Raw genomic sequence first — 22,425 nt, forward strand, 5'->3', positions numbered from 1 at the left:
AACTCCGCGATTTTTCCCACGTGTATCACATTAAAAGCAATAGGGAAAAAAGCAGCCCATTCATTTCTATGGGGAGCGCACGTATGCCGGCTCCCATAGAAAGCAATGGGATTTGTTTTAACGCTGCTGATTTGGAACAAGTTTACACGTTCAGAATCAGTGAGCATATACTCAGTGTGAATGCACCCTAACCAGACGGAATACATATGCTAATGTGAACCAGGGGTTACATATGTGTGGTTTAGTGCTGTTATTGAGTAGGCCTCAGCCCAGGTGTGAGACCTGGGCTTCTTACTGGCCCATAAGAGGCTGCAGTACAGGAACTTTAGGGAAGATATACAAAATATAACCAAAGATTAGAGAAAGGGATAACAGCCCACCTGCTTCACCTTCTTATGCATACAGTCCATGTGGGATATATTCCAAATGTTTCAGGATGGAGGATGCTCGGAAAATATGCCCATCGGCTTGGGCTATGTCCAAAAGATACAACAAAGAAAAAAATCCAGCTCCGCTCCAAAAATCCTTAAAACTTAATTTTTATTTGCACTGGTTTAAAATCCAAAATGAATTGCAAGCACTACTGCTATCATGATGATTCCATCTTACTGGGAAAAAACTTGAAACACTTCAGCTGGTTGTTTTTTCCCAGTAAGATGGAATCATCATGATAGCGGTGGTGCTTGCAATTCATTTTGGATTTTAAACCAGTGCAAATAAAAATTAAGTTTTAAGGATTTTTGGAGCGGAGCTGGATTTTTTCTTCGTTGTAACTTTAGGGAAGATCCTGGGAGGGAGAGGAGATGCCTCGGTCTGCGCTGGGGTACTGGAGACTGGTGAGACCTGTCTGCTATTTTGTTCACGGAGCTGAAGCAAACCAAATCACATGTTAATTAGGACTGGATTGTATAGTTAGAGTTCTGATGAGCAGCATTTTTTCCTTTTGTTTCTGAAGTTAAGGCTATATTTTATTTTTCTTATTTTTCTCAAAATAAAAAATAAAAAAATAAACGCACAGAGGGCAAACTCAGTTTTCACTGGGTGACTTTTGAGTCACTTTCTCTGACTGTTTGGGTCCACGCTGCTGCTGCTACCGAGCTATTTTCCCACAAGATACATATATTTCTATAAATTTATCCATCTAAGCAGACACAAGCACCTATTGGCAGGCAGAGGATAAAATCCGCTGTTTATTGTATAAAAGCCCAGCATGAAAGTTTATTTAGTGGATTAGTCATTACTAGCCCAGACAAAGGAAAAGTTCCAAATGTATTTTGCAGTTAATTTTAGAAACAATATAAGAAATATTCTTTTTCTCAGTGTGAATATGAGTCACATTATAATTACGTAACACTGTATTTTTGTCAACCCTAAGCAGGATATTGTGTTTTCTTTGATGCTTTCAAATACTATTGTTCACAGGAATATAATTTTTTTCAGCCCGTGTAATTTTTTATTTTTATTTTTTTTGGAAGAGGGGGTGGATTATTCAGTGTAGAGGAGAGTAAGGACTCACACAGCTCTCTACCTCACCACTTCCCTCCGGCGTCCGTGTTGGCCAGCACGCCGGGCTTCTGATGTGCCACATATGAAAAAATGGGTTCAGATATAGAAAAAAAAAAACTCCCCTGAAATCAAACAAGTCAGGACTCACACAGCTCTGTGTTTTGCTTGTTACCACTCCCCCTTTACCTCACCACTCCCCTATAGCGTCCGTGTTGTCCAGCGCACTGCGCTTCTGATGTGCCGCATACAAAAAAATGGGTTCGGATATAGAAAAAAACTCCCCTGATGACTGGAGGTAGTGGCTGATTGGCTGGTGGAAAAGCTGCTGGAAGCGTTATCCGCAAGCCACATTTTTTTTTGTATACACAGAGGATAGATATATTGAGGGTATATACTGCCATATATACCGGATGAAAGTATACAAGAATGAGTGAGTGAGTGAGTGAGTGAGTGAGTGAGTGAGTGAGTGAATCAGTTCACAAACTGATGGATTGTATTCAATTTTTTTTGTATACACAGAAGGTAGATATGTTGAGGGTATATTCTGCTGTATATACCGGATGACAGTATACAGGAGTGAGTGAGTGAGTGAGTGAGTGAGTGAGTGAGTGAGTGAGTGAGTGAGTTCACAAACTGATGGATTGTATACAGTTTTTTAAATATAGTGTATACCAGTGGTGGAGAATTGGAGCCCTAACAAGGGCTTTTGTGAAATTTCTACAGATAAGTGTATATACTAGTGGTGTATATACACTGCTGAAGTAGTTTAGCTCTGAAAAGAGCTGTTGGTTTTAATTTTTCCTGCCTATCCAAACCTAAATCCTCTCTAGCCCTCAGCACAACGTCTCCTCTATCTAACTCCAAACCGCATCTGACATGAATATGGCTGCCACTATTCTTATAAATCCGAGGTCCCCTGATTTAGCCAGCCAATGACTTTTTCCTATTTTTTTTCAATGCCTACGTTTTCTTGCTTCATGTCCCACCTTCCCTGCACAGTTATTGGTGCAAAAAAAGCACCAGGTAAAGTGGGAGGGGATTCGAATTATTACTGCATTTACCGCGTGGTGTTTGATCGGAATCGAATATCTTGAATACCGTAATTTTCAATAGAATACCTACTCGATCGAACGGTATTCACTCATCTCTAGTATTATACCAAAAGAAGTTCTAAATGTATGAATTCTGAACATAAACATTACTGACACCTGAGATGACATCATACTACGTATATCTGTATATTGTTTCATTTTTTTTCTAAATTTAGAAAGTTTATATAGTGGCTTAGTTATGACAATACCAGGAAGGCAAAAAGGTTCAAATTTATTTTGGGTGACAGTTATGAATGAGGTTTCTCATGTCACAAGTGTGTAAAAGGTCTTTAAGTTTCGCTAATATTAGAATTTTCCTTATTATGACTAAGACCAAGGAGTCACAATTACACAAATGCTTCTTGAAATTCTGTAATTGTGACTCCTTGGTGCCAAATATGATCTCATAAATAATCATTTTTGGTGGCTTTTTTTTTTTAAATAAAGTCAATTCTTTGTCACTTTTCAACTGGCAGGCATGCTGACAGGGTTCTACAAATTTTTCTTCAAATTCTGTGGTTGCCACCAATGCCATGTTGGTGTAGCATTCTGCTCCCATAAAGGGATCTTTTTTGTTTTTTTAATTAAAGGACCTTTCATCAGATCGGGCACATGCAGTTTTATATACTGCTGGAAAGCTGACAGTGCGCTGAATTCAGCGCACTATCGGCTTTCCCGATCTGTGCCCTGGGTAAAGCGCTATTGGTCCCGATACCATAGGGCTTTACAGTCAGAAGGGCGTTTCTGACATTTAGCCAGGGACGCCCTTCTGCCCAGCAGCGCCTATCATGCTGTACTGTGGAGCGGGGAGGAACGCCCCCTCCCTCTGCTCACACAGCTCGTCCATAGACGAGTATTATCAGGAGGGGAGGGGGGAGTTCCTCCCCAGTCTTAGAGCACAGCGCGATAGGCGCTGCTGGGTAGAAGGGCATCCCTGGCTAAGTGTCAGCAACGCCCTTCTGACTGTAAAGCCCTATGGTACCGGGACCGATAGCGCTTTACCCGGGGCACAGATCGGGAAAGCCAATAGTGCGCTGAATTCAGTGCACTGTCAGCTTTCCAGCAGTATATGGAACTGCCTGTGCCCAATCTGATGAAAGGTCCTCTTTAAAGCCACTTCTTCATCACTTTTCAACCAAGAGCGCAGCCACAAATTTTTCCTCCAGTCTTGGTTACCAAACCTTTACTTGACGTGCCCTGACCTTGTGATATTGAGGGCAATAGGAGCCTATTTACATTTATATATACAAAATACAGGGGCCTTTTATACACACATTAATTGTGGCTGTTCTCATCCCCTACACCACTAGTGAGGCTTTTTTTCTAGCAGATTATGCACCTGCTGGAGCTGCTCAGTCCAATGCGACCTCCACTCTTGTTGTTTGACATCTGTTGTTTTTAAATGTTTTTATGTGTTTGTGTTTTCCTGATACCAATATTCTTTACATTTAAAAAAATTTTTTGTAATAATAAAATTAGATTTAAAACCAAAAAATATTGTTTTGTGTTATTTATACATTGATACTTAGTTGGTGCTTTACTTGACAGTGGTTCAGAAGAATAGAGAAATCCATAATTATTCAACGCTATTCACATAGAGCAGATTACCCTGAATTTGGCAAGTAAAACTGCTGCTTAAAAAATTTATGGTGGGCTGCAGTTTATTCCACTTATAGCTAAGGCCCCATGTAGTGAAACACAGCTAAAAAGTGCTGAAGAAAAAAACAGGATACCTATTTTTTCTGAAACATTTTTCATTGAGTTTCTGCTGCATTTTTGGTGCATTTTTTCAACAATAGTTATTCTTAGCATACCCATTGTACTATTCTACATGCAAATATTGTCCTTTACAGTGATACTGGAAATAAAATAAGATCTCTTTACATCTCACAGTGAAGTAAGAACACAAGTGTCATGTTTCACTTAAAACATTTAGTTAGTTCTTATCTCTTGGTCACTGTGCGATCTTTGATAACATCTTCTCACATACTTTTACATCGGTGTAATATTTCATCTCATTGATGTTAAAAAATAGCAGAGGAATTTCTTCCATAAGCTCAAGGTTACAGAGAAAAGCCACAGATGCATGACATTGAGTTACATGGTGAAATTGTCTGCATCCAAATATCGCTTTTTCGACCCACAACATTTATTGTGACCTCGATTTTGCTATGAATGTATCACTTTGCTGCAAAAAAAATGCTTGTCTTTTTGCAACTAGGAGTCATGATCACAGCAATCACAAATCATACTGTGAACTTAATTCCCTTACATTACTTGCCATATTGTAGAACTAGAAAGGATTTGGAGGAACAGCAGCTGTTGCAGCCAAAGTTGATGGGCAGACTTAGCCAAAATTATTGTATTTTTCTACCCTAACTTACTACTTCTGAAGTTTGTACTAAACTTTTCATTGCTAAGAAACCAGGGGCGTATGCAAGATTTTCCAGAGTATAAGATTGATAGAGAGGGTTTAATGGTATAGGGAGCAAGTCAGGGCAGAATGTATAGTAGGAAAGCTCCCTATACACAATATAATGCTCTCTTAGAGCCCCCATACTGCATAGTATAATGTACTGTTTAGGGGAAGTGCTTATTGACCAGCATTCCTCTTCTTGTCCATGTTCATGCCTTTCTTTTTCATGTACACACCTGGAACCTGTAGCCCACAACTAAATTCAGCTTGCAGTACAGTGCTTTGGCTATATGCAGGCAGATCAGACTAGTCTCTGACTAAAGCAGTGCAGCAGTTTCTAATTTTTATTTTTTTTTTTAATTTGTCCTCTCACTGTATTTTTGTCCTACAGAGTCTCCTGCCCATGCCGACCCCTAAAATCATATCAAATCAGGGCACAGTGATGTCCATAAGTATAGATCACAAGGGAACATATGTCTTAGAGGAACTGGCTACTAGATATTATTCATAATCTGTACATACCATAGTAGATGTAAGCATGGGTGGGTTCAGCATTTCTGTCCCCCCTTCCCCTATTGTACAGATCTTGCACATAGCATACAGCACCTGTTAGTGCAATTGCCAGTTGGAATGTCCTTAGAGGTGGGCCCTCCTGATCTCTGGGGCCCGTTACAATTACTTGGTGGTAAACATCACCCCTGGATGTAAGACATTTCCTCTGTACTACTCTGACATCATAAGAACATAATGGGGCGAGTTAAATGATAAGGATCTGTTTATTTTGGTTACGCGACACATTATTACAACTGGGTTCCCAAAGTGTAAAGATAACAGTATGCAATTAATCGTTATCTTCCAACAAACTCAGGACTAAAACCATTTGCATACTGATATTTACATACAATTTGCAAGTTGGTTTCTGTTCACATCCGCACTATTGATTTCCATTGTTCTTCTCTGTTATAGGAGCAGAACAACGAAAATCACAGAAGTTTTGGATCGACCACATCCAGAACATGATGGACCTCTTTCTCTATAATGAGATACTTTGAGTTTCCATCATGTCGCCCCATATTTTACCTAACCAAAAAGATCAGCACAATGAACTCAAATGAACTAAAATATCTGGCATTTTTGACTGGATCTGTGATAGAGACTCTTAGCAGAGCCTTCAACATGGATATGAGCAGTGCCGCACCTCCCATGAGGCGACCTGAAGCGACCGCTTCAGGCGGCGCCATGCCAGGGCCTCGGGAGGGCGGCATTTTTGCTGACCTAAGCCAGTCCAGGACAAGCTGTCCTGGACTGGCTTAGCGTTACCGTGTCTGCAGCCCGACATGGGAAGCGAGCGGTGTATTGGGGCGGCCCTGCTGGACGCAGCGCTGCTCCAGCGGCCGCCCCTCACACTCAGGCAGAGAGCAGGTCCTCTCCCTGCCTGCTCTCTGCCTGTGAACGCCGCTCGCTCCGCTCGGCCACGCCCCCTTTCAGCTCGACCCCGACCCCTTCCGCTCGGCCCCGCCCCTTTCTTGCAACCCCCGTCCCCCTCAGCTCCGCCCCTCCTCCGGGGGTGGGGGAGGGGTGGCTTTCTGACACCGCTTCAGGTGGCAGAAAGCCCAGGTTCACCCCTGGATATGAGCACAGGCCAACTAAATGATAAACATATACAGGAAAGAAATCTTGAATCTAAACATCTTGAATCTAAACATGGGACTAATTCCCTGAATCAACCTCTCGTGTTCATAAATCTAATATAAAGTTTGTAATTAAAATTAGTATAGCAATATCATTTGTTATTAGATAACCATCTGGTCCTTTCTCAAATACTGACATGGTATCTGCCATTATTACCTCGTGGGGTAGGACATTCCATAATTTAACTGCTCTCACTGTAAAGAATCCCTTCCAATGTAGATTGCCTAAAGTGCCCTCCTTCTACCCATAGCAAAATGTCCCCTGGACCTTTGTACACTTCTTAGAAAGAAGCAGACAGCTTTGTTCTGTTTGTAGTGGCAGAAGTGAGTCACTTGCTGTACATTCAAATAAATAGAAGCCAATCTGCAGTACCAGGTCTGGCCACTACACAGAGAACAGAGCTGGTATTTCCAATATGATACATGAGCAGAGCCTTCCCTTACATAACATCACACAATCATAATATTTGCTTGCTGAAGCTGGAAAACCCCTTTAAGTAGGGTCGGCACCACGTTTGTGTGAGCCATTAGATGACAAAGCCTCACTGAGCCCCAGTTTGGAACTCATATGCACCACAGCAAAAAAAAATAAAAATTAACGAAAGTGTGTGTTTTTTACTGAGGTAGACCTACTGGAGTGGACTTTAATACAGTCTAGTCCATACAAGCAAATAGAACCTGTTCAGACATCGGAAAGTAAAGAGGAATTTGAGGAGGACATCTGCCCTGGATTCATCTTTATTTTTGCCTCCTGGCTCACAGTGATGGATGTAGAGCATTCTGTTGTGGCTTTCCATTGTTGATTAGGCCCAAACGAATGGACCTAATCCCTGGGGGGGATCTCAAGTCGCAGCCTCCGAATCAGCTCATAAGGGAGGAATGAGGTGCTGATTTGGGTGTGAAATCCACTGCAAAATCATCACCAGATTCCACTGTGTGAACAGGGCCTGATACTGTTAACAGTGCAATGAACACTTTCATCCCTATTAATGGATATGCTCATTGTAGAAACCGAGTAGGGCCCCCACAGATAGATATATATGCACATAAAACTTTTGACTTGCGGCTCCGCACCCAGCATAGTAGTCCCTCCACTCAGTATAATATTCCATACCATGCCCATAGAGTATAATGTCCCATGGTGGCGGTTCCACACATTATAATGTTCCATAGCAGCCCCTGCACAGAGTATAATGTCCCACATCTCCCCATACAATATAATGCCCCAAAGTGTCCCCCACTCAATATAATGTCCCATACCAGCCCCCCATGCAGTATAATATCCCACAGTGGCCCCATGACACAGTATTATATCCCATAGTGACCCCTAAGGTGTTCCCTGCAAATATTGCAATAATTTCAGGTTTGGCAGAACCCAAAATTTTGGGGGTTCACCACCCAAAAACTAATATTCTAATTATTATTTTCCGACCCAAAGTATTATGATTGAGAGCCTAGGGTAGTTGATGTCACTAAAGAGGTCCTAAGACAGTAAGACGTTGTGCCGCAGCCCAGAAGAGGTAACTAACACTGGTTTTAATGTTTCCTCACCTCCCCTGGGCTTAAGATCATTATTCTCAGGGGTCCGATGAGACCCTTGAGTATAAGGATATTAGTTTCAGTTCAGGCGAATCTTGCAAGGTTCGCCCAACAAACCCTAATTGATCCTTGCTCCTAGGCACGTCTGTCTTTGCTTCCACTTCAGCCCTCCAGGGGGCCCTGTGCATCCCATATCACGTCGCTGTAAGCTATGTCCTGGCACTTTTCAGAATCACCAATGTGATATGCGAAGGCCGGGGCCCCCTGAAGGGATGAAGTGGAAGCAGAGGTGGCTGTAGCCAGGAGCGGGGATCAGTAAGTAAATAGGGCCATGTGCAGTCAGTCAGCCCATGGCATCCGATTGGGCCTCCTCAGGAGCTTGGGTCCCTGGCACTTGCCCGGGTTTGCTAGGTGCTGATGCCAGTCCTTCCTTTAAGCATCTTAAGTGTTTTGAAACAGTTTTTCATGGTTCCAAGAATTTACCAGCTCTCTGTGAAAATCAATAAGATTGATTCATCGCAGTGAAATGTCCATAAAATCAGAAGCTGCATGACAACTGTGGTGCTGTGCCTGTGGAGTGGTGTGGCCGAGAGCCTGGGGGCTTATCCTGATAGTAGGAGTGCTGCTGGGTCACCTGCTTTGGGCGCTGGGTTTTGGTGGTGTCCGCACAGTATCACAACCAATAGTATAGGGTCCCACTACACAGAGATCATCATGATGTGGTTACTGGCTCTATGCAACTTAATCATAATGTATGCACAAAACCTCATTTTCATTTTTGTAGACTTTGCTGAGAAATGTAGATCGGTGTATAATACTAGATGTGCGGTCCATGTCTTTTTTTCTTAATTTTGGTTGTGTTGAGACAGCAGAAACTAAATCCATCTCAGAAGTGTCACAAATACATGGAAATTAGGGCCCAAGCAATACAAAGGTGTCCAAAGACTCTGCGTAACATACCAGGAAGTGTGTACTGTATATTTATGGATACTGTAAATTCTTTTAGTTATCATGAGCTAAACATTCTATGTGTATAGGTGAAAGTCTACACCCAAGGAGTAGAAAAGGTATTACACATGCCTCTGCTATGTAAATAAGGGTGACTGCTTAAGATACGTTACCTCAATTATTCTCTCTGGCGGAAGTTTAGTAGTATCAGGTTAGTATGCAAGTTAATATGCAAGCTATATTTAGAATAATAAATATTGATTCTGAAAAATGTATTTCCTTGTGAGATGGAGAACTACAATAAATCAGACATTTTCACCTAGGCCAAATTATCTCTCCTTCAGAAGAAAATTATGGTAACTACAGTACTTCATACTATACACAACAGAAACTCCTAAAAATGAAAACAACACCAGCAAATCTGCTTAAAGAAGAATCAAAAAAGCAAAAAAAAGACAAAGAAAAGCAAAGGTGAGATCTACTACACGGGGGGGACGATGTAGGGGGGGAACTGAAGCTGGGGACCTGGGGACACCGACTTGGGGACACTTCCTCCCCCCTGGCCCCCCCCCCCGGACTCCCTCCCCCTGGAGACCCCCCCGGGACTCCCTCCCCCTGGAGACCCCCCTGGGACACCCCCTCCCCCCGCTGCATTGACCTGTATGTGTAGTGTGGGGTGCAGCAGCCTCCTCCGCGATGTGTGTACGCTGCGTGGTATAGCTGCGGCTCCAGGACGCTGTGGGCGGCCGCCATCTTCCTCACTGTGTCACTGGTGAATCGGCATGCCCACATTCATCCCCCAACCTATGGTGCCACAGCCCTGGCTCTATAGCCCGCCCACAGCCTGCCATGCACCAATAGGAGGAGCGTGGACAGACCAGCGCTGGCAGAATTCCAGCTTCTATAGCCGAGCCCGGAGGGGTCTTGGGAGGGTGACGGTGGCGATTTGGGGTGAGTGACCCACATTTAAAGTAGCCTATTGCACCTTCCTGGGAAATATGTAGGTGTTTGTGAAATTTCACCAAAATCCGTTCAGCCGTTTGGCTGTGATTGAGGAACAAACATCCGAATATCCAAACACACAAACCCACAAACATTCACCTTTATACTATTAATAGGATTTTACAGATAAGAGAATGCAATACATTGACCAGACTACACTGAGGAAGCCAGGGTGTCTTGGCTGAGTCATCAAGTTAGCTTGTTAGACAAATATATACATTTGGTCCTTCACATAATACTATAGTTTTAACCCTTCATTATCACAGTAAATGCTAGATCAATGACAGTATGATTACTCAGCAACAATATAATTAAAGTGACTTTGTCACAATATATCTAGTGCAGCAAAGAGTCATCACAGGCAAAGCAAAGAATACGAATACACAATAAAACACCTCACTATTACAGTGCACAGACAGAAAATGTGCACATAAACAGTATACAAGGCAAACTACGTCCATACGAGTGGAAGGTGGGGGCTTTAACCCCTTAAAGTATCACCATTACCACGCCATGAATTCAAGTGTTGTAGCCCGACTGCTAGGATTCTTATGGATGGCCAGAACAGAGGCCCCATGTCCTAAATTCAGAATGGGGTGTATCTGAAGAATAAATGCATTTGTGCGACTTTCTTACGGGCTTCGTTTTTATGGCATTCACTGTGCAGCCAAAATGGCGTGTCACCTGTATTCTATGTTTTGGTATGATTCCGAAGATATCAACTTTATATAGTTTTATTAACATTTTAACCCCTTAACAAAAATCCAAAACTGTGCAAAAAAATTTTTTTCTAAAAGTCGTCATATTCTGACACCCGGAACTTTTTTACACTTATATAAGTCAATGACAGAATTACTTGCCCTAACCATTAAAAGCAATTACTCATGATAGCCTGAAATGTCAGCAAACGTTGTTGTGTAATTCTTACCTGCCCACAGTATTGGAAAAATTGGAGTTTGTATTGTATTGTGTTCCAGATATTTGGCAGGTAAGCAACAGCTTCCCCCATTTGAATATGAAAATAAGAGTTTCCCTCTCGGGGATAGTGGGTGGAATTACACATAGGGTTTCCTCAGCTATTCATGCAACTGCTTGGATAATCTGATGTGACTCACTACTGTATTATAAGATCAATGAACTCTGGGTTTCCCTATGACTTACACTAATATTATAATACGCTGCAAATTCTTTACTAATTTACTACTATTACTCAAGTAGATTAGAGGGCAAAGCAATAAGCAAAAAACAGCTCAGAAGGATATTATAGTTGAAATACAGGTTTTATACTTGTAAAAGAACACACTGACCAACAACATTTTATGTGTTGAAGGCCACATTTACTCTTGTAACTTACTGTAACTCATTGTTCATGTTATATCCTATATTCCATGTCAGGTTTTTTTAACCCCTTCTTGACATCCACTGTAATAGTACAGCGGATGTTGGGTGTTTGAAGATGGCGGTCGCTTGGGAATTGTGTGGCCAACGTAGCTGCTGAGGCACTAATGCCTGTGATTGGTACCAACACTGATCACGGGCATTAACCCCTCCGGAGCCTCAGTTAAATCTGACCGAGGTGCCATTTTACTGACGGTGCACAAGCGCCACCATTTTGCCAGGGATTGCCGGCACACAGAGTAAGCTCTGGGGCCGGTGTCCTGCTGCTATGAAAAGCGGGAGGCTTGTGAAGGCTCCCAGGCCTATCGTTCATTAGTTTCTATTGCAGGTTACTCTATGCAGCCTGCAATAGAAGAGACATTTTTTTTATAATGCATTATTATTGTAATGCATTGCATTAGTGATCAGAACCGCTGGGTTTCAAGACCCCTAAGGAGTTTAATAAATGCAAAAAGAAAATAAAAAAATATATATATTAAAATTTCAAATCACCCCCCTTTCCCTAAAAGACATATAAAAGTATTTAAATACTGTAAAACATTAGGTATCCGTGTGTCCAAAAACGCCTGCCTTATAAAAATTTCATTAAAAAGTGATCAAAGCAACAGTAATTCCCCAAAATGATAAAACTAAAAAGTACACCTGGTTCCACAAAAAAGACGCCCTATACATCTCCGTACACAGAGTGGAACATGTCAGAAAGCTGATTAACAATGCCCAGATGGTAACTGTAATGTAGTCATGTAAATAATGGAGTCATGTAAGTAATGGCCGCTGAAAAATAATATAGAGAACTATCTCTCTATATTATAAAAATGAATTCTTGTCTGTCTGTCTGTTCTTTATGCATGACCAAACGACTGGACCAATCTTCACCAAATTTGGCACACAGATACTTCAGGTGTCCGGGAAGATTTAAGACAAGACCTCAACTCGCTTGGACGTACCATTCCGGAGATACAGCTTTCGCAAAACCCTGACCCCCCATTAGACAATAAAAACCTCTAAGTCTTTCACTCATATTCCAACTGCCATACCATAGTCACTCCACATGCACAATCCAACACTGATCTGCACACAGTTCCACATGCTTGAGGATTACATACGCACATCTGCACACAGTTCCATACGCAGGAGGATTAGATACACGCATCTGCACACAGTTCCACATGCCTGAGGATTAGATACGCACGTCTGTACACAGTTCCACAAGCCAAAAGATTAGATACCGTATTTTTCGGACTATAAGACGCACCTAGGTTTTAGAGGAGGAAAATAGGGAAAAAAAATTTTGAAGCAAAAACTGGTAAAATATTTAATATATTGGAGTTGTAGTTTTGCAACAGCTGCAAGGCCACATTGACAGGTGACCCTGCAGCTGTACGGGGATGCATAGAGCGTTTTTTTTGCGGGGCCAGCTGTAATTTTTAGTTATACCATTTTGGGGGATATCTATTACTTAGATCACCTTGTATTGAAAAAAAACAGGAGGTGATTTAGAACTTTTATTTATTTCATATTTTTAAAGTTTTTTTTTTTTTTTACTATTTTATTCCCCCCCGGGGGCTTGAACCTGCGGTCACTTGATCGCAAGTCCCATAGACGGCAATACAACTGTATTGCCGTCTATGGGACATTCTGTCTATTAGTATTACGGCTGGTCATAGAGACCAGCCGCAATACTAATATAGCCGTGACAGGCCGGGGAGCCTCATTAGGCTCCCGGCTGTCACCCGAACAGGTCGGCTCCTGCGATATCGCCGCGCAGGAGCCGGCCTGCAACTTTACAGGTACGGGGCCGGTGGGGACCGGCCCCGGGGGAGAAGGGGCCACGGATACTGACCCGGCATCCGCTGTACTAGAGAGGCGGATGCCGGGGCCTGAGACATCGCTACGATCCTCTGCCATGCATGAAGCCAGCGGCGGGGGCACGGAGGAGCCCCTGCCGCTGCTGGCTTTATGCAGGGCAGAGGAGCGCAGCGATGTCTCAGGCCCCGGCACCTGTAATGGCGTCTATCACTTGCCGGCTTCCGCCTCTCTATTACAGCGGATGCCAGGCGCCACCTTCAGACTATAAGACGCACCCTTCTTTTCCCCAAAAATTTTGGGGAAAAAAAAGTGCGTCTTATAGTCCGAAAAATACGGTACATGCGTCTGCACACAGTTCCACAAGCCGAAGGATTAGATACGCACGTCTGCACACAGTTCCACACGCCTGAGGATTAGATACGCACGTCTGCACACAGCTCCACAAGCCGAAAGAGTAGATATGCGCGTCTGCACACAGTTCCACACGCCTGTGGATTAGATACGCACGTCTGCACACAGTTTCACAAGCTGAAAGAGTAGATATGCGCATCTGCACACAGTTCCACAAGCTGAAGGATTAGATACATGCATCTGCACACAGTTCCACATGTCAGAGGATTCGATACGCGCATCTGCACACAGTTCCACATGCCAGAGGATTAGATATGTGTGTCTGCACTAAGTACCACACACTGAAAGATTAGATACACGTGACTGCACACGTGCCAGAGGATTAGATACATGCACCTGCACAAAGTACCACATGCTGGAGGATTAGATACACAGGACAGCACACATTATCACACGCCAGAGGATTAGATATGTGCGTCTGCACACAGTTCCACATGGCAGAGGATTAAATATGCGTGTCTTCACAGAGTATCACATGCTGGGGATTAGATACACAGGTCAGCACAGAAATCCACATGCCGGAGGATTAGATACACAGGTCAGCAAACAGTGTCACATGCGAGAGGATTAGATACACAGGTCAGCATACAGTATCACTTGCCAGAAGATTAGATGTGCGTCTGCACAAAGTACCACAAAGCTAAAGATTAGATAGATGCATCTGCACACAGTTGCATATGCCAGAGGATTAGATACGCATGTCTGCACAAAGTACCACACGCTGGAGAATTAGATAAATGCATCTGCACACAGTTTCACATGCAAAGGATTATTTACGTGTGTCTGCACACAGTTTCACATGCCAGATCATTAGATATGCGCGTCTGCACAAAGTACCACACACCAGAGGATTAGATACACAGGACAGCACACAGTATCACACGCCAGAGGATTAGATATGCACGTCTTCACACAGTACAGCACGCCAGCTGGAGGATTAGATACACACTTCTGCTTACAGTACCACAAACCAGAGGATTAGCTACGCACATCTTCACACAATACCACACACCAGAGGATTAGATACCTGCCACTGCACACAATACCACATGCAAGAGGATTAGATACACACTGCTACACACAATACCATACGGGGAGTGTACGGGGAGATACAAGCGTCTGCACACAGTGCCAGAGGATTAAATACACATGTTAGAACACAGTACCACATGCCAGAGGATTAGATATACACATCTGCTTACAGTACCACAAGCCGGAGGATTAGATACACACGTCTTCACACAATACCACATGCCAGAGGATTAGAAACGCTCCACTGCACACAATACCACATGCAGGAGGATTAGATATGCACCACTGCACACAATACCACACGCTGGAGGGTTAGATACACGCCACTGCACACAATACCACACGGGGAGGGTTATATACACGCGTCTGCACACAGTGCCACACATCAGAGGATTAGATACGCACATCTGCACACAGTACCACACACTGGAGGATTAGATACACAAGTCAGCACACAGTACTACACGCTGGAGGATTAAATACGCATGTCTGCACTCAGTACCACAAGCTGGTGGATTAGATACACACGTATGCATACAGTAACAAGTGCCAGAGGATTAGATACACGTGTCTTTACCCAATTCCACACGCCGGAGGATTAGATATGCGCCACTGCACACAATACCACATGCAGGAGGATTGGGTACGCACCACTGCACACAATACCACATGCCAGAGGATTAGATATGCACCACTGCACACAATACCACATGCTGGAGGATTAGATACACGGCTCTGCACAGAGTACCACATATTAGAGTTTTACTCTAGGTTTCCATAGAAACCTAGCCATTTTTCTTCACTGCTTTATGTCAGCTTTAAAGGGGCAGGGCGCTGTGGATGACACTGTTACACAAGGTCACATACACACAGATTTACTCCGGGTCTTCATAACAACTGATCGCAGGTTTTTCACCGATATCCGAAATGAGATACACATGATCACATGATGCTAAACTGGACAATTCTTATGGGGCCACTACACAAACAAATAATGAAATATACCTGTGCAAAGCTGGGTCCTCCTGCTAGTTCTCTATATTATTTTTCAGCGGCCATTATTTACATGGCTCGTTTTAATTTACAATTTTTAGTCTTTTATTTTCTATGTTCTTTGTGGGTTCATTTCTTACAGTTACCATCTGTGTGTTGTTATTCCACTCCGTCAACATGACTTCTTTACCTCTCGGATTTTTGGGTCCCATTTCATCACCAGCCTATACCTTGTGTCTCTAATATTTGATTAAAAATATATTTTTTCTTTTATATATTTTTGTTTTTCACTTGTCACATTCTTCCGCACTGCGTACTGGCATTTTTTTGTTTTGCACCATTTTCATTATTTTATATATTTTTTTTATTTTCATTTCACTATCATAATTATCAATGATTAGGGTTGAGCGATAGGGATCGGAAAAGATCTGATTCCGATCGGCGAACGAGTAAATTTCACGATTACGATCGGAATTCCGATCCTGATCGTTTTAGGCAGGATCAAGGTCGAAGGTTATTTCCCACAATGCTTTGATACTGGCCAAGCATTGTGGGAAAAGCGAACAATGTTAGGAATGAATTGATGCCGCCGGCACACAGCCTGTGTCGGCGTCCGGCCCTTAACACCCTGCGCGCCGGTTGCGTCCATTCATTCCTATGGCATAGCTGGGAGGAAACAGAAGAGTAGATGGTATCTTTTTATTATTCAACTTGATTTCTATTCACGCCCTGCATTTTTCTTGCCATGACATAACAATGCGATTCTATGGGCTATGCAATGATATACTTACCTTCCTTTTATATGTTGCAACCATTTACATATGTTTCACCACACATTTGAATGTTATTTACACTAAAATGTTTGCATTCACATGTTAATTTCTTTTTGTGTGTCCATCAAATGTAGTTAATGTGAATTTTATATATTCCATCACCTTTTGTACTTAATCAATTGCACATTGTATATTGCATATGTGTCTTATCACACTAAGCGGTTTTATTGCATTTTTTATTGTGCTTTATTGTGGTTTCACACACTTCATTAATAGCTTATGTATTGGTGACTTTCAATATTAGTATTCACAAATTCCTTCTTGTGCCGTTATTTAATGGACCACTTATTGTTTTATTATGCTTTCTTTGGCTTACATCCTTAGTGAGCAACTATATTGTTGTTTTATTAGTCTCATATGCTGTCTCTATGGTGTTACAAGTTGCCAATGTATCCATCCATCTAACTTTGCATGCGCTGAGTTTCGTCTTGGTCTTTTCCATATTCCCGCAATACTTACAAATTGCGCATGTGCAGTTAATACCTTTTTGACCATATTTGTTTCTATCATCTTATACGCTGTTCCTATGGTGTTCCGAGGTGCCGATACATCTAGCCATCTAACTGTGCATGCACGGAGTCTCGTTTTGTTTGTTTCCATACTCTCGTGATACTTACACATTGCACATGCGCATTTGATACTTTTTCGGCCATATCTGTTTCTATCGGCGGAGTACACAAATCACGCCCATTCAGTGATGTCACAATGTTTTCGTATGTCTCAGATTTGTGTTAATTGTGCTTTCTATATATAGCTCAATAGATTATACGAGTCTTTGTCCCCCTAATGAAGCTACATAGCGAAACGTGCGTCGGGGCACGTCTGGTGGTATGTGACTATGTAACTGTAGTATTTGTACTTGGGTGTTGTTTGTAACCTCTTCATTTGCCTTTCTGCAGTGTCTGCTTCTAACTGTGGGCTGTTCACCCTATCATGATAATTGTGGAACTTGATAGGCTCCATACTAAAGTATATACAAGTTAGGGCTCATTCACATCTGCGCCCGGGAGTCCGTTTTGCAGGTTTCCGTTTCCTGCACAAAACAGAGCAGGAGACAGAAACTTGCAGGACTCTTTCAAACCCATTCATTTGAATGGGTTTGAAAGATGTCCGGCCGTGAGCGGCGGTGAGCGTTTTATGCTCTTCACAGTGAAACCGTTTTTTTTTAAAAACGGACACAGAGTCGTACATGCAGTACTCTGTGTCCGGTTTAAAAAAACTGGTTTCGCCGCGGAAAGCATAAAACGCTCACCGGAGCTCATGGCCGGACTCTGCATGACAGGTTTCATTCTTCTGCATGCAGAAGACGGAAACCTGAGAATGGACTGCCAAACGCTAGTGTGAACCCAGTGTTACTCAATCCCCTATTTCACTTTTTTGTCACGGTTCACCACCAGTTATATTATTTAAGCATTGGTCCCCTTGTCTTATATGTTGTATAATGTAACTAATTTGATATGTATTTAGAAATAAAGATTGTTATTTTACTAGTGGTTCTTCTGTCTTTTGACATTGGTATACATTCTAGTTTGTAAGGTTAAAAAGCTTGCAAGATCAAACTGTTATCTTGCACTGTTGATCCAGATGAAAGCAAAAAACTGCTTTGTTGTAGAAGGTAATTTTCCCATATTTTAGGAACATTTTGGAAAAGTTACACAGATTCCTGGATCAGCAACCTCCCTCCACTAATCTTCTGCACACAACTATCAACCTACTGTAGAATACCAAACTAAATCTGTCAGAATCCTGGTTTATTATGCACCAAATAACTGAAACGCAGCAAAAATGCATTATATTTTTTACTGTAGAATTTTTGATTGAGTTTTAGCTGTGTTTTTCTCTTATTTTTTTCTATACTTATTAAATGTATATGGCAAACTCTTGCAATTTCACAGATAAAATTAACAGGCTGCGTTTTTCAAAAATGTACTTGTTTGTGAAAAACCTGCTTTTCTTGTTTTTCACAACATTTCATTTAGGTAGGGTTCACACTACCGTTGGTGTCCACTCCAAAGGTGTCCATTTAAAAAAAAAAAAAAAAAAAAAGGACACCTATCATAACGGACACAAATGGACAGTAACTGATAGGGGGTGTTCACACTAGCGTCGGTGTCCGACAGCTAGTGTTCGATGCTAATGTCTGCGCAAAATCTTGCGCGGACATTAGCATCGGACACTAGCTGTGTCAGTTACATTTTGCATTATTTTAAATGGATCATCATGTGTGTCCTTTACTGTCCGTGTCTGTCCTTAAGTGTCCATTTGCAAAGATGTCTGATTTTTTAAGCGGACAGCTGAATCCTACATGTAGGATTTTTTTGTCTGCTTGAAAAAACGGACATGGTTGTAAACAGACACTAAAGGGCACAAACGATCCCTAAAGGACACAAGATAAAATCCCATTGAAATGAAAGGAAATTGCAAATGGACCAGCTAGTGTCCATTGCTAAAATCTTGTATGGACAATAGCCACGGATACTGTTGAGTGGACACCAAACATAGTGTGAATGGCCCCTTACTGTAAAATGTAAATTTGTTACATTTCGCCATATGAAAATATAGCCAGAGGCAAGGAGCAAGCAGTTGTTCCCACAATACTCCAGCACTGCCACTCCATTTCTCCCTGCTGGTTTTACTGTCATGACATCACATGTATCCTTCACAGGGTTGATTTCACATTGCCAATGCCTGTGTGTGTGGTACCTGGCCAATGACTGGCTGCAATGCTCACATGAATGATGTATGTGGCATCAATGCTAAAAGACCATTGAGGACCAACATGGCAGTGGCACTGGAGTGGAGAGGGCAATTGTTAATTCATCACATTACCTGCTTTTTAGCCAAACAACCTGCACAAGTTGCTTCTGTAACTATTTTAGGCTACAGTGAAAAGAGATGATGACATAGTTCCTTAACACTTTCTCCTTCTCCTACACTTATTCTTAAAACCTCCCACTTATATTTATCTGATACTTGTGTGCTGAAACTTCTTTTTTTCTTTATGTTTAGGTTTCATTGCGAGATCATCTACTCTAGATAAGACTACCAAGACTCAGAGGCGTAGCTTGGGTTTCAGCATGGGGGAGGGGGCATAAAGGCCCCCTACCCAGATATACCTATATTATCACTATACTGTACAGTGACCATATAGTGGTAGATATCAGCTCTAAGCAGGGCTCTGCAGACATTTTAAGTGAATACAGCATAGGAAACATTTAGTGACTTATAGGTGATGAGTGTAATAGTCCACATTTTCTGTCTGAACGTACTGACGTGACTTCTCTCTGTTTAGCTTGCAACACAGAGATCTTTAACTCCCCACTTTCCAGGCACCCAATCTGTCTCCATCCTGCTGCTACACCCAATTATAGTATAAAATGCACTGGAGATTAATAATACCCCCTGTGTTCATCTTTAAACTAATGCCTTCCTGACATCCGCCATACTATTACAGCCGATGTTGGATATTTAAATATGGCTGCTGTTCAGGAGCTGAGCCACCACTACAGCTGCTGGGTATTATACAGCAAAAACCCGGCACTAATGCACACAATCAGTGCCTGCACTGATAGCAGGCATTACTTCCCCAGGTGCCTTGGTCGTAGCTGACTAAGGCACCATTTTCCCAGTGGCGCATGGGCACTTCCGTTTTGGGAAGGATTGCCAGCATCCGGAACGAGATCCGGGACTAGCAATCCATTGCCATGACATCTAGGAACCTATTGAAAGCTCCCAGGTCTATATCAGCATTACTTCTATTATAGGCTGCTCTATTCAGTCAGTAATAGAAGTGCCAGTATTTTGCAATGCATATTAGGCTATATCACTGGACATGGGTTCACCAAAATTTTCTTTAAACACATTCAAGGGTGCCCTCAAAATTAAAACGTAACTTTTAATGGTTTGTACTAAAATTAAGACATCAGAACTTGTGTTAAAAGGGTGCAGAGTAGTGATTTAAAATTACATAAACTATCACCAAAAGTGATTACTCACACTGCAGCCACTTCTAGATAGATAACAGTGCCTCACTTAAGATATTCAGGGTCAGGGGATAATCATACACATTAGGGCGAGTGTGTGCCTACATAGGCGTACGGAGACTTACAAGTCATTCCTGCTCTGCTAGGGATTCTGGGTAAAGGATATGTAAATCTATTCTCCAGGATGTAGGCACACACTCTTCCTAATGTGTATGATTATACCCTGACCCTGGTCTATAGTCTCTCACTCTGCCAAATCAGTATCCCTGCACTAAGCTGAGGAGGTCCAAAAGACTGAAACAGTGCTGTCCATAGCTGGGAATCTGTTCCTTTTGGAATAGAAATACTAATTTGGCAATAAACTCCGCATAATGTCAGTAGGCTTATTAACTGAGTCATGCATGATGTTAAGGGGGCTGCCCCTAGAGGGCAGCATACAGAGGCACTGTTCTCCTAATTACATCCTGGAGAATAGATTTGCATATTTTTTACCCAGAATCCCTAGCGGAGCAGGAATGACTTGTAAGTCTCCGTATGCCTCTGTAGGCACACACTCTCCCTAATGTGTATGATTATCCCCTGGCCCTAAGATATTCAAGGCTATACAATGCTTCAACTGCCAAATCAGCAGCTACACAATAGGGCTTCTGATATATACAATTACAGCTCTGTAAAGGTCATCCACCTCACTGGTGCAGAGTTGGAGTTAATTTACTGCATGAGACTTTCCTGACAGGGTGTGAGCTGATGTGTGATAAGTATTGCCGTCATGAGCTCATCCTATGACTATTTAGTATCTAAATCACTCCTGACTAATCTGGCCCTAATAAGCCAACACACTGCCTATATCACCCATATAATCTACAGGAGTACATACAAAACCTACTGAGGATAGTGAGCTAATGCAGAGAGGTAGAGGGAGATGATATTACTGTCCTAACATAGACCTCCCTTTCTTGTAAATAGTCTCATTTTGCAATGCATTAACATTGTAATGCATTGCAATAGTGATCAAACCCCTTGGGGTTCAAGACCCCTAGGGGGTTTAGTAAATACAGTATAAAATTTTTAAACTGTGAAAAATAATATCAAAAATTAATATTTGACCCAGTCTGAGTATTTCCCATTAGCAAGCATCCTCTGTTTCCTATCACTGAGCTAGTTGTTAACTCAGATGCATATATTTTCCCCCAGTCCCAACATTCTCATTTTGTATACCAACCTTGTATGTAGTACAATACCGAATGCCTTTGATAAGTCCAGATTGACTACATCTATAGCATTACCAAGGTCCAGACTAGAACCAACCTCTTCATACAAGCTGATTAGTCTGACCGGACCGATTCCTCATAAACCCATGTGATTGGGTGTTCTAAGATTATTGTTATCATTGAGATGCTCCAGGATAATATTTTACCTACCACCAAGGTAGGCCTATATTGTCCAGGATCACTTTTTGATCCATTAATGCTATAGCTGACATGACCGCCACAGTCCGGTGAGGTGTCATCATTATGGAGAGTAGGATATGGTTCCTCAGTGTGTTCTCTAGCAAACAAACTGTTCTTTGACCTAAACAAAGAAACTGCTAAATTATCCATTAGAAACATATCCAAACTATTTTATGGTTGTCTGTGATTACATGCAAATACAATATCTACTTGCAGGGGACTTCTCCGGCTGATACGTGGCCGGCACTGAATCACCCACATGGATAGTTCATTATGAAAAGCTTTCTAACATTTAGCTGGAATATTATACAAATGTAATTCA

This window comes from Leptodactylus fuscus, chromosome 1 (assembly GCF_031893055.1).
Source record: "Leptodactylus fuscus isolate aLepFus1 chromosome 1, aLepFus1.hap2, whole genome shotgun sequence".
Lineage (NCBI taxonomy): Eukaryota > Metazoa > Chordata > Amphibia > Anura > Leptodactylidae > Leptodactylus > Leptodactylus fuscus.